Source organism: Heterodontus francisci, chromosome 17, assembly GCF_036365525.1.
Source record: "Heterodontus francisci isolate sHetFra1 chromosome 17, sHetFra1.hap1, whole genome shotgun sequence".
Taxonomy (NCBI): domain Eukaryota; kingdom Metazoa; phylum Chordata; class Chondrichthyes; order Heterodontiformes; family Heterodontidae; genus Heterodontus; species Heterodontus francisci.
In genome coordinates this window covers 57,509,487-57,521,763 of record NC_090387.1, presented here as the reverse complement: position 1 = coordinate 57,521,763, position 12,277 = coordinate 57,509,487, and positions in this window count along the sequence as shown.

Below are 12,277 nucleotides of genomic sequence, written 5' to 3'. Positions count from 1 at the left end.
GCTGTATCCAGTCCACTTTTGCCAGGTCACCTCTCAGATTCGTAAAATTTGCTTTCCCTCGATATAGAACTTTTACTCCTGTTTTATCTTTGTCCTTTTCCATGATGATGCTAAAACTAACTGTATTATGGTTACTATCTCCAAAATGGTCACCCACTGTTACTTCATCCACTTTCCTAGCTTCATTACCAAAGAGTAAATCTATAATTGCAGCCCCTCTCATTGGGTTTGTTATGTGCTGGCTAAAATAGTACTGTTTGTATCCCATTTGGTATTGACAGAATCTGTCATTAGGGACATGGTAACAGGGCACTAATATGATTCGGCAGAGTCAAGACAGTTTTATGGAAGTAAAATCGTGGTTGACAAGCCTATTAGAATTTTTTGAGTGTAACTAGCAGGGTAGATAGGGAGAACCAGTGATGTAGTATATTTGGATTTTCAAAAGGCATTCAATAAAGTATCACACAAGAGGTTGTTCGACAAGATCAGAACTCGTGATTGGGGGTAATATATTAGCTAAGCTTGAGGATTGGTTAATGGAGAGAAAACAGAAAGTAGAAATAAGTGGACCATTTTTGGGTTGGCAGGCTATAACTAGTGGGGTGCTGCAAAGATCTGTGCTTGGGCCTCAGCTATCTATAATCTATATCATTTCCTTATAATACAAAGCTCAGTGGGAAAGTAAGCCGTGAGGAGGATGCAAAAAAGCTGCAAAGGGTAAGACAAGATAAGTAAAAGCAAAATACTGTGGATGCTGGGAATCTGAAATAAAAACAGTAAGTGCTGGAAATACAAAACAGGTCTGGCAGCATCTGTGGAGAGAGAAACAGAGTTAATGTTTCATAGACAGGATAAGCGGCAGATGGTGTATAATATGGAGAAATGTGGAATTCTCCACTTTGGTAGGAAGAATAGAGAAGCAGAATAGATTAAAAGTTGAGAGACTAATCATTTTGATATGCAAAGGGATTTGGGTGTTCCTGTAAATGAATCACAGAGAGTTAACATGCAGGTACAGCAAACAATTAGGAAAGTAAATGGTATGTTAGCCTTTATTGCAAGGGAATTTGTGTATAAGTAAGGAAGTCTTACTGCAGTTATATCGGGCTTTGGTGAGCCCTGGAATACTGTGCACAGTTCTAGTTTCCTTTCCTAAAAAAGGATACATGCCTTAGAGGGGGTGCAACAAACATTCACTGGATTGATTTCTGGGATGAGAGAGTTCTATGAGGAGAGATTAAATCGAATGGGTCTATAGTCACCAGAGTTTTGAAGAATGAGAGGTGGTTTCATTGAAAGGGTAAATGCTGAGAGGCTACATTCCTGACTGGAGAGCCTAGAACTATGGTTCATAGTCTCAAGATGCGGGGTTGGCATTTAGGAATGAGATGAAGAGAAATGTCTTCACTCTGAGGATTGCGAATCTTTGGATAGGCCCCGGTGAGGTGGTTGGGGGTCGATCGAGTGGGCAGGGGCGGCTTGTGCTGCTGGGGGCCCTCCATGGGGCACAGGTTGCCTGATCATGAGATCCCCCCACCCCCCCCAGCCTGCAAGGAGGCCGCCAGCTATTACCGAGCGGCCTCCTCAGCTGCTGAAGTGCCCATCAGCCACTGGTAATATACCAGTGGGGGTGGGAAGAAGCCCTTAAGTGGCAATTAATTGGCCACTTATGGGCCCCAATTGGCCTGGGGTGGGCAGGCTGTTTGCACCTCCCCGCTGCTGATTAAATGGCAGTGGGGCAGGTAGGCGATGGATACGGCCACCCCCGCCCTTCAACTCCCACTCGATTTTAAGGCCCCCCCCCCCACCCCACTTCCTAGCCCGCTCCTGAGGGGGGTGTAAAATTCCGGGCAGGGAATTGAGGGATATGTGGAGAAGGTGGGAAGTGGAGTTAAGGTCAGAAGTCAGCTATGATCTTATTGAATGGTAGTCCAGGCATGAGGGGCCATATGGCCAGTTCTGCTCCTATTTCCTATGTTCTCATAATTGCAGTACCTTGCTCAGGTGACTATTCTTAATGTATGTGCCTTTATGGGGATGTTGCCAGGTTATTCACGTACAGACAATAGCTGAGACTGATTCTTCCCTAACTCACAATCCGCACGTAAGTACTTTCCACTATCGGACACTGGATAGCAAGCAGGAATGTGAACCTGTGCAATATTGTTTTCTTTAGCCCAGGGAAGTTGTTGCCCATTGTAGTGCTCCAGCTGCTGCCCCAGTTAAACTTAATACCATTCTTGTCTGTATGACTCGGTACTAGGTGGTGCAAGTAGCTGCTAAGCCTTTGGGGGAGTTTAATCACTTAATCTTAACACAAGCATTAGGCAGTACAGTAAAGTATTTCAGTTTTGTTTTCAAAATACTTTTTCGCCCCTTATTCATGCTTGATTCAATGTTTCCTATATAATTTCAAAACCACCTGACTGCTGATACAGCTGCTTAGCAGTAGTATTCTTGATTTGTATTCAACAAATGTATGATGCAATGTCTAAAATATTTTTCTTTCATTAAACATATAACTACACTTCATTTTCTTTTTATTCTGTTTGAGTCAAAGCTTTTAAGTTTTGAATCTTTTTAGATCTTCTGTTAATATCACAGAATGCCAACATTTACTTTTGTCCAAATCATATGAAGTTTTGGTTCTACTCCTGATAACCTGGATATCAGATAATTTGATTTTTCTTTTATTGGAAAGATTATTCTGATGAAGTGGGGATTTATACCTGTAAGTGCTAAGGAAACAGGTTGTAAACAATTATGAACATTTAGATATTTTGCCAGTAAATTTTAGATTTATGTAAAACCATCATGTGAGCTTTTATTATTTTACTATGTTTGTTCATTTATTCTATTGTAACCAATGTCAAACATTCCTTCCCTTCTGTGTGTTCTTATTGTGTGTTTGTTAAATCCAATCACTTCTATGTTGTGCTAGAAGTAGATGCAGGAAAACTTCATTTTTTGGAATAACAGATTATGTAATTTTCTCTGCTTGTGTAGAGGTCATGGGATGGAAGCTTAGACTCTTTCCATTGCAGGAGGGTGCAGCTTTGTTCCATTAATTGTAGGAAACCCCTCATTTCCAAACTGATTATTATTCAGTGTCTCAAAATGGCAAATTTGCTGTAAATATAAAAATACTAACATTATCTATTTTTAATATTTTTGAGAATTCCATTATGGTGAGGACTATTGTCTGACAGCACAATTCAAGAAGGCGGTTCACCACCACCTTCTCAAGAGCAATTAGGGATGGGCAACAAATGCTGGCTTTGTTAGCGACGTCCACATCCCATGAAATCATTTTTTAAAGTTATAAATTTAGATCAGTTCAAGGATTTTGCTTCAATTCAGACTAGAATTTACTTATGGCAGTGTTAGTGACTCCTCTCTCCTGCTCCTCCACATGGAGACTCATGCGTTAATATGACATACCTTTAACTAATTTTAGCTGAACTGTTTCTTAGTGGTTCATCTGTTAATATCATTAACGGTAATCACTAGGCGTTAATATTTAAGTAATGTTTGAAGTGAATTTTTCAAATAATGTTTGTGCTAATGATTTCCGACAGACAACATGGGGGAAATTTTATTTCCCTCTGCTGAAAGGAAATCGGGCAGGGGCATTTAAAATGTAGTGAGCAGCTTACCCGCTGGCCTCTCAACCCAATTCCACTGGTTGCAATTTTAAATTGCAGTCACCAAGGACACACAACCGAAGCCGATGGGGTCGTTCTTTAAGTATGTTGATTGGGCCCCGATGGTGTCATTGGGACCTGACTGCCTCTTTACCATTGACCTGAGTGGGACCAAAAGAAGCAGAAACTGGTTGGGAATACGGCTAGCAGCATATCAGTGAGTCTCAGCCGGTAAAATCGCCTGGATCTCCTTCTACCACTTCCAGATAGGCTGGCCATCACTAGGCCACTTTTCTGCTTGTGAGTTAAAATTCCCCCAAACCCGCGCCGCAACATGTTTGTGGTTATCTGCCAAATGGATTGAATTACCATTTTATTTGTGATCTTGCAACTAAAGTTTTAAAAAGAGCTATTTTTACAATGAAATTAAGCTAATAAATTATAGTATAATACTGAATGAAAATAATAAGTCTTTAGCTGAAACATTGTGCCATTCTCAGGCAATACTGAAGCTGCTGAAGGTTGTTACATAAATGTAATGAGCAATTCCTTTTACTGTTTGTACTGGATGTAAGGAATCTGAAACAATTTGATGGAAATAATTTGAAATCAGTTCACTGAAAACTACTATACATTAAGGTCGCAACCTTCTATGATTTGGGCTAAATTTCCATTCATTCATGGTCAATAAGCAGAAAATCTATTTATTTGCATTTTATATTTTGAATTATCCATTGTTCACTTGGTAACATCTGAACATGTTTATACATCTTACAAAAATTCCAAAGAAAAGTATTCACGATCACCATTGAAACACTTGATAACATTTCAACAATATTATACAGTAATAAATTAGTTATTTATTGTTTGCAGTATTTGTAATTATGCTTAAATGAGAGAGAATTTATTGTAACAGATTTGTATCCTTTGTCTGATCCACAGCAGGAGCTTAATGCTACCTATTGTATTAAATAGTTGCATATATTAACTTTAATGAAGATATATACTGATTGTAATTTGAATCTTAAAATGAATTAAACTTTTTGCTATATTTTTAAAAGTTGTGAAAATAAGATGTTTTGAAATAGTCATGCAAAACATTTGAGCAAGACAAATCCTTTTCATTCACAGCAACCACCAGAAAGTTTTACTATGTCCTATTGCTGATAGTCCGATAGTCCAGCTGCATAGATCAAAAGATACCTCTATCTTTTTTGTTGTGTGTGTCAAATATGGGTGGATTAAATGTCTCTCAGGTGACCTGCTGAGAGGAAGGGGTGTAGTATTTGTCTGGCAAATATGTCCTACGATTTATATCTGTGAGCAATCCTCATCATTTCCCTGACATGACAACCTTTGTGTATTCAACAGGGGGCAATGCTTGAAGCACAGGGACAAGGTGTGGCTGGCTGATGAGGCCCAGATAAATATACAAAAAGGCCAGTGTGTTGCTGAACGGGTTTTCAGTGTCATTTTTTAATTTCACTTGGTGAAAATGTTTTGCCCCTTTTCATCCTGCTGTTTTATCTTTGTTTCTGATCTAAGTGAAGCAGCAGCCTTTCAAATTGAACAAACCTTGTTTCAAATAGCCTCTTCAGCTTCTGACAAGATGTACCTCATTTTCACTCGGAGCCCTCAGCAAGGTCACACCTTTTTAATTTATTTTCTGTAACGAAATCTACCAAGTTGATAGAACAACTGCCAAAGCTTGCTGGAGGTCAGTCCTGTGGCTAGTCATACAGCAAAAGGATAAAAAGCAGTTAAATACTGTGGATCACAAAGTGGAATGTTATTAACTATAGCAGGTTCCATTTATTTTAGGCATTGTTTATCATTGCTGTTTTTAGTATTTTGTGTGAAAAATGCATTAAAAAGTTCAATGAAGTTGATTTTGGTTAATGCTGTTTAGGTCAGCTTGTGAGATTAGATTCAAATTCATATAAATTGCAGATGCAGAAAAACACTATGATTAGTACGAGATACAAAATTATCACAGCCAGCCTTTTTTCCAGATCAAATTGTGTGCTCACTGTTAGATAATTGCTTAATGAATAACTTCCCAAGAGGAGAAAGCAGCTCACCAGGTTTGGACAGTGCTTTCTTATTTTTCTAGATTTGTGTCTCAACAAGTAGGCAAATGCATTGTAATGTAAAACACACCATTTTTGGAAAACTTGGGTGATGAAGTGTAGTGTCAATGTTTGCTGCTTCAACAATATAATGGTGTGCCACTAGAGTAGAGCAACCAAAACGCTTGTCTTTGCTTTGTCACAATGCAGTTTGTGGTAATGAATGCAACATTCCATCAATTGCATAAAACTGTAAATAAGGCATTTGCATTAATCCATATGACCTGTCAACCAAGAAACAGAATACAAAAGGGGTGTTATGTTTTAGATCCTCATTGTAAGTAGAAATGGATGTAAAAGATGCCATGGTACTGTTCAAAGACGAGGAGGGAGTTCCCCTTGGCCAACATTCATGACTCGACCAATACCACCAAAACAGGTTAACTAGTCATTTATTTGATTAGCTATTTGAGGAACTTTGCTGCGTGCAAATTGACTGCTGCATTTGTCTATCAAACAACAGTGACAACACTTCAAAAGTAATTTGTCGGCTGTTAAATATTTTCAAACATCGTAACATGAAAAACAAAAATAACCATAACTTGTTTCTTTCTTCTGTTACGACCAGGTAAGAAAGGTGTCTAGGGGCCCCTCTCAGCCTTCACCTGGTCTTACTGTAACAGGGTTTAATTTTAAACACACCGTGTTTTGAGCTCCCACATGGTGAATCCTTGTTCACCGCTTTCCGAAGCTGGTGGGAAAGAGATGGGAGCAGAGAGGAGGGGCTGTGCTGAGCCAGCCATGAGAGGTCTTTTCAGTCTTGGAGCCAAGAGCTTTCTGTCTTCCAACACTGTTTCTCCAATTTAAAACTTTCAGTTCAAACTCTGCAACAGCCAGTTAGTCATGTGACTAAACTGGTCTGACCACGTCTGTTCTGTGTGTTGGGAGCAGGGGATAACTCCTTTGTTCCAACACTGTCTGCTAGTAATATGCAAAAATGTCCTTCCAGCCAGGGGCGTGGCAACCCCTTGTAATAGGCCTCCTCTCCCCTGCAACAATTTGAGATTTAATGTCCATGTGGCGAAACTAATGTGCCTCATTCTTGGCAGACCCAGCAGAATGAAATGCAATTTGAGAAAAGAACGTTTCATTAAAATAGTTGAGAGAAATATATATATATATATATATATATATATATATATATATATATATATATAGGGGCGGCACAGTGGCGCAGTGGTTAACACTGCAGCTTCACAGCTCCAGTGACCCGGGTTCAATTCTGGGTACTGCCTGTGTGGAGTTTGCAAGTTCTCCCTGTGTCTGCGTGGGTTTCCTCCGGGTGTTCCGGTAAATTGGCCATTATAAATTACCCCTAGTATAGGTAGGTGGTAGGGAAATAGAGGGACAGGTGGTAGGAATATGGAATTAGTGCAGGATTAGTATAAATGGGTGGTTGATGGTCGGCACAGACTCAGTGGGCCGGAGGGCCTGTTTCAGTGCTGTATCACTAAACTAAACATAAGATAGAGAAAACCATGCAGTCATGAATCCTAAAACTTACTAAACTGTCTTTTCTTGGTGCCAGTGCTGCCTTAATTTCTACCTTTTTGGCATGACAGTAAATATGTTCTTTGAGGAAGTTTTTCTTCAGTTCGCTCCTTTCCATGGCTGCCTAGGGCCTTTGTTCCTGCTGAGGGATTTTTTTTTCCAGGAGTGTTAATAGTGGGCAGGTCTGTCCTGAACTCTCTTTCAGTGCCTTGCTGAGTCATGCAAAGGCTTTTGACTGCAGGGGATGGGTGGTTCCCTTTTCCTCTGACTGTGGGGGAGGATTGTTTGTTAATCTCCCCTTTGTTCTCTGGGACATGCCTGCATGCAGGTTTTTGTGCAGACCTTGCTGCACTCCCCTGCAGCACTTCGACTAGGTGAGGCATCAGCCTCACAGTTTCTCTGCCCCCTAGAGGGCTCTCTTTGTCACTTCAGGTTCCTGCAAATGGTGTTAGCAACTCTGGTGGGGTGCTTCTAGAATCTGCATTTATATAGGTGGATGTGGGGTTTACCTTTTCAAATTTATCGGGGTTGGCTGACCGGACAGTAGCGGTTTTCATCCAGGATTTCTCCTGGACTTCCTTTAACCTGCCCTCTTGGTCACTTTTTCCCCTTCCCTGTCTAAACGTTTGCCGGCCTTGTGCCTGCCTATTGCTTTTTGTTCTCAGCGGGGGTCCCTTACAGTTCACAAGCCCTCTGCTGGAGGGTCCTCCTAACACCGATACAGGACTTAGGGGTGCAGGTTTCCCCTCAACCTGGCACATGTGGCAACTCCTGCAGTACTCCACCACATCTTTGTGAAGTTTTGGCCAGTCAAACTGCTGTCTTATGCGGGCTTTGGTCTTTCGTATACCGGCAAGTACAGCCACTGTAGTCTCGTGGGCCCTTCTTAATATTTCTCTCCGGTACCTCTGTGGCACCACTAATTGGTGAACTACTGTCCACTCCTTGCTCTCAGGTCTGTGAGGAGAACTGAATTTCCTCATCGGTACCTCATTCTTTAAATAGTTGCAATCAGGGACTCCCTCTGCTTTACTTTCAGACTGGGTAGCCTGTGCTAACTCTCGCAATACTGAGTTGGCTCAGCCTCAGCTAGGGAAAATCCATTTAATTAATTCCCTGGGTCTCCTAACTTTCCAAACCAATTCTCGGACAGGCAGACCTCATGGTCATCTGCCTGCAGTGCCAATGCAGTCTCCTCTGAGGGAACTGGTTTGATCATGGCCTAATCCACTACACATTCAGAGAAACTGCAGGGGACCATCTTCTGCCATTGCCCTGTCTCTCTGACCTCCTGCCATCTTTCTTTCACTACTGGGGGGGGCTACCACCACCTTCACCCCGCCAGATCATTACCTAGGAGCACGTCAACCCCGTCCACAGGCAAACTAGGGACAATCCCTACAGTCACCGGTCCCGAAACTAGGTGGCACTCCAGGTGCACTGGTGTACAGGTACAGGCATACACTGCCCTCCAATACCATTCACCACCATTTTGGTGTTCACTGCACTCTCTAGGGGAAAGGTCAGGCCTTTTCCCAGTAAAAGGGATCCAGTGACCCCTGTGTCCCTGAGGATTACTATGGGCTTGCTTGCCCCACTCGAGGGGTATGGGGTTACTTTTCCTTCAGACACAAAAGCTTGATGACTCTCAGGAATCCTATTGAATTTTCCTGCACTGGCAGCCATAAGCTTCCTGGGTCTCACTCTTACTGCAGTCAAAGCCACAGCTTGCTCTGCTGTGCTTTCCATCAGGTTCCTGTTTTCACTGAGCGGGTGTGCCTTGATTAACCCTACTGGTTTTCCCTTTAGTTTCCAGCAGTCAACGTTTAAATGCCCTGCTTTATTACAATGGAAGCACACAGGTCTCCGGGTCTCACAGCACCTTCCTTTTTGGCTACAGGAGGGCCCCCTGTGTCTCCTGCTTTCCTTTTTCTTCCAGGACCTGCCTGGGCAGATATCACCTTCCCACCCTTAGTCCTTTTCGGATTTTTGGGGGTGATCGTCTACATGGGTCTTTATTGAGAGTGGGAGAGAGTTTTTAAATTCCTCCAACAGAACGACTTCCCTGAGATTCTCATAGCTGAGCTGTACTTTCAAAGCCCTCAGCCACTGGTCAAAAGCCAACTGCTTACTTCTTTCAAACTCCAGATAAGTTTGATTAGCTTGATTCTTGAGGGTTTTAAACTTTTGGCGATAAGTTTCAGGTGCTAATTCATATCCCCGAGTATCGCATTTTTTTAACCCACCCCCTGCATTCATCGCCCACCCTCCATCGCTCCCTCCCCTATCGCTGGGGCCTGCCAGACTGGCCCTGGGGACCCTGCCTCATTTAAGTAAGGTCTGGGTGTCCAGTGCTGGGCCTGGTTCCAAGGCCTCCTGTAGTACCGGCAGAACCACCACTCCCGGTGGTGCTGCCAATATTACTGAGCTTTCAGCCCTCTGATTGGCTGGCAGCTCTTTGAGGTGGGATCCACATCTTTAAAGGGATAGGGATTTCAGCGCCAGGCTGTTTATTGCCCGAGCGACATTGAATCGAGCCGGGAGAGCCTTCGAAAGGCTGAGGCGAGGTTCCCACCACCGTTTCGACCCAGCACTAGGAGCCCTGCTGGCACGACTAAATCCAGCACTTTATATGTGAAGGCACAGCAATGGTATCCGACCAAACTGCCAATCAGAACATCTGAATTGTGCCGTGCCACTCCAGGAAGTCCTGAGGAAAATTCTCTTTTTCAAAGTGCCACTTACAGAGAATGGAAGAACATGAGTTTGCATTTCCAGTTCCCCACAGTTTCAGATTCTGACAAAGTTGTAAAGAGAAGTGCTTTGCACAATCTGGACACTTCTGTACCGGATGGAAGTGAAAGTCCATGAGTGAGCACCCCATGACACTCTTGTGCTCCTTTCAGCAGCAACTCACAGATTGTCATAGACAGGGAAATGATTATTTGGTTGAAATAGGGAGATGGTGGTGTAGTGGTAATGTTATTGGAGAAGTAATCCAAAGGCTAATGCCCTGGGGACATGGGTTCAAATCCCACTATGGAAGCTGGTGGAATTTAAATTCAATTAATTAATAAAAATCTGGAATTGAAAGCTAGTAGTAATAGTGCCATGATTTTTGTAAAACCCGTCTGATTCACTAATGTCTTATTCAGTCTGGCCTACATGAGACTCCAGACTAACAGCAATGTGGTTGACTCTTAACTGCCCTAGCAATCCATTCAGTTGTACCAAACTGCTACAGAAAAGTCAAAAAGGAATAAAACTGGATGGAACACCTGGCATTGGCTTAGGCAAGGAAACGGTAATGGCACACCCAACCCTGCTGACTAAGGAAGAGAGAGAGGTGGAAATTCCAGAGTTTAGGCCCTGGGCAGTTGAAAGCACAGCTGCCAATGATGGAGCATTTACCCTTGGGAATGTGCAAGAGGCCAGAAAGAGGTAGGATGGTGAGAAACAAGATGAAATTACCGATGATATAAAGGAAGATAATAGTCACTGGGGAGGGTTACAGTAAACAAACCACACCTGAATTCCTCTTTCCTTTTCTTCAACCATGTAAAAAAACTGCCACACAAGTGACAAAAGCTGTAGGCATAAATTAAATGGACAGTTCTCAGACAGGAATCAACCAAAGCAGGATATGTGTTGAATCAGAATTGATCAAATTTCCTTTTGAATGGCTCAACTAATCAATATTTACAGCAATTAAATGGCTGTTTTTCCATTGGTGCAAAGTGATTTTGACCTGCATTGATGTGGAAGCAGCACTGCAACTGAGAAATCAGGTCCTGAACTGAGTGCACTGAAGCTCGGAGGATGAAACTTGACATGTTACTGGAGTGGCAAGAGGTTGAAAGAAAGATCCCGGAGACATCAGAAGGTACCTGGTACATAGTAAAACTACCAGCAAACTGGTTTTGTTCATTCAATAATAATAAAATAATAATAAAACATCCCAAAGCGCTTCACATGAGAATTATAAGACAGAATATGACACCGAGCCACATAAGGACATATTCGCTCAGATGACCAAAATTAAAGGAGGAAAGAGATGGGAGAGATTTAGAGAGTAAATTCCAGAGCTTAGGGGCTAGGCAACTGAAGGCAAGGCCACCAATGGTAGAGCGCTTAAAATTGGGGATGCTCAAGCGGCTGGAATTAGATGAGCACAGATATTTGGAAAGGTTGTGGAGTTGGAAGAGATTACAGAGATGAGACAGAGAAAAGGAGGGGCAAGACTGTGAAGGGATTTGAAAACCAGGATGAGAATTTTAAAATCAAGACTTTGTGTGACTGGGAGCCAATATAGGTCAGCAAGCATGGGGTGATCGGTGAATGGGACATGGGGCGGGTTAGGACAAGGGCACTAAATAAACCATAGAAGAGTATTGCACAGAGGAGACCATTTACTCTGTAATGTCTATGCTGGCTCTTTACTCGAGCAATCTGTTTTGCTATCTCATTGGTCTGCTCAGCTTTCTCCATAGCCCAGTTGCCTATAATTTTAATTCCCCGTTGTGCTCCCATTCTGACCTTTCTGTCTTTGGCAGTGTTCCAATGAAGCTTAACATAAGCTCGAGAAACAGCATCTCATCTTTTGACTGGGCATTTTACAACCTTCTGGACTCAACATTGAATTCAACAATTTTAGATCGTAACATCCACCATCATTTTATTTCCTCTAGCTTTTCTAGTTTTGACTTTTCTTTTGTTTCTCATTTTTTTCCTTTTTTTGCTTTTGGACAGCAGCTATTCATCATTCTGCCATTCGCACCGCTATAAACATCTATTGTTTCTTTCCTTGTCCCATTACCACTCCCATTGGCCTTATACCAAGAACCCTTTTGTAATTTAATCTCTCACAGAACTTCCCTTTTGTTCTTTTTCCCAACATAACCCCACTTTTCACTTGCTTTAAACCTATTATATCTCTAATCTTTCCCAGTTCCAATGAAAAGTGAGCAACCTAAAAGGTTGGGCTGAATTTTGCCGTTAACGGGGGAAGTC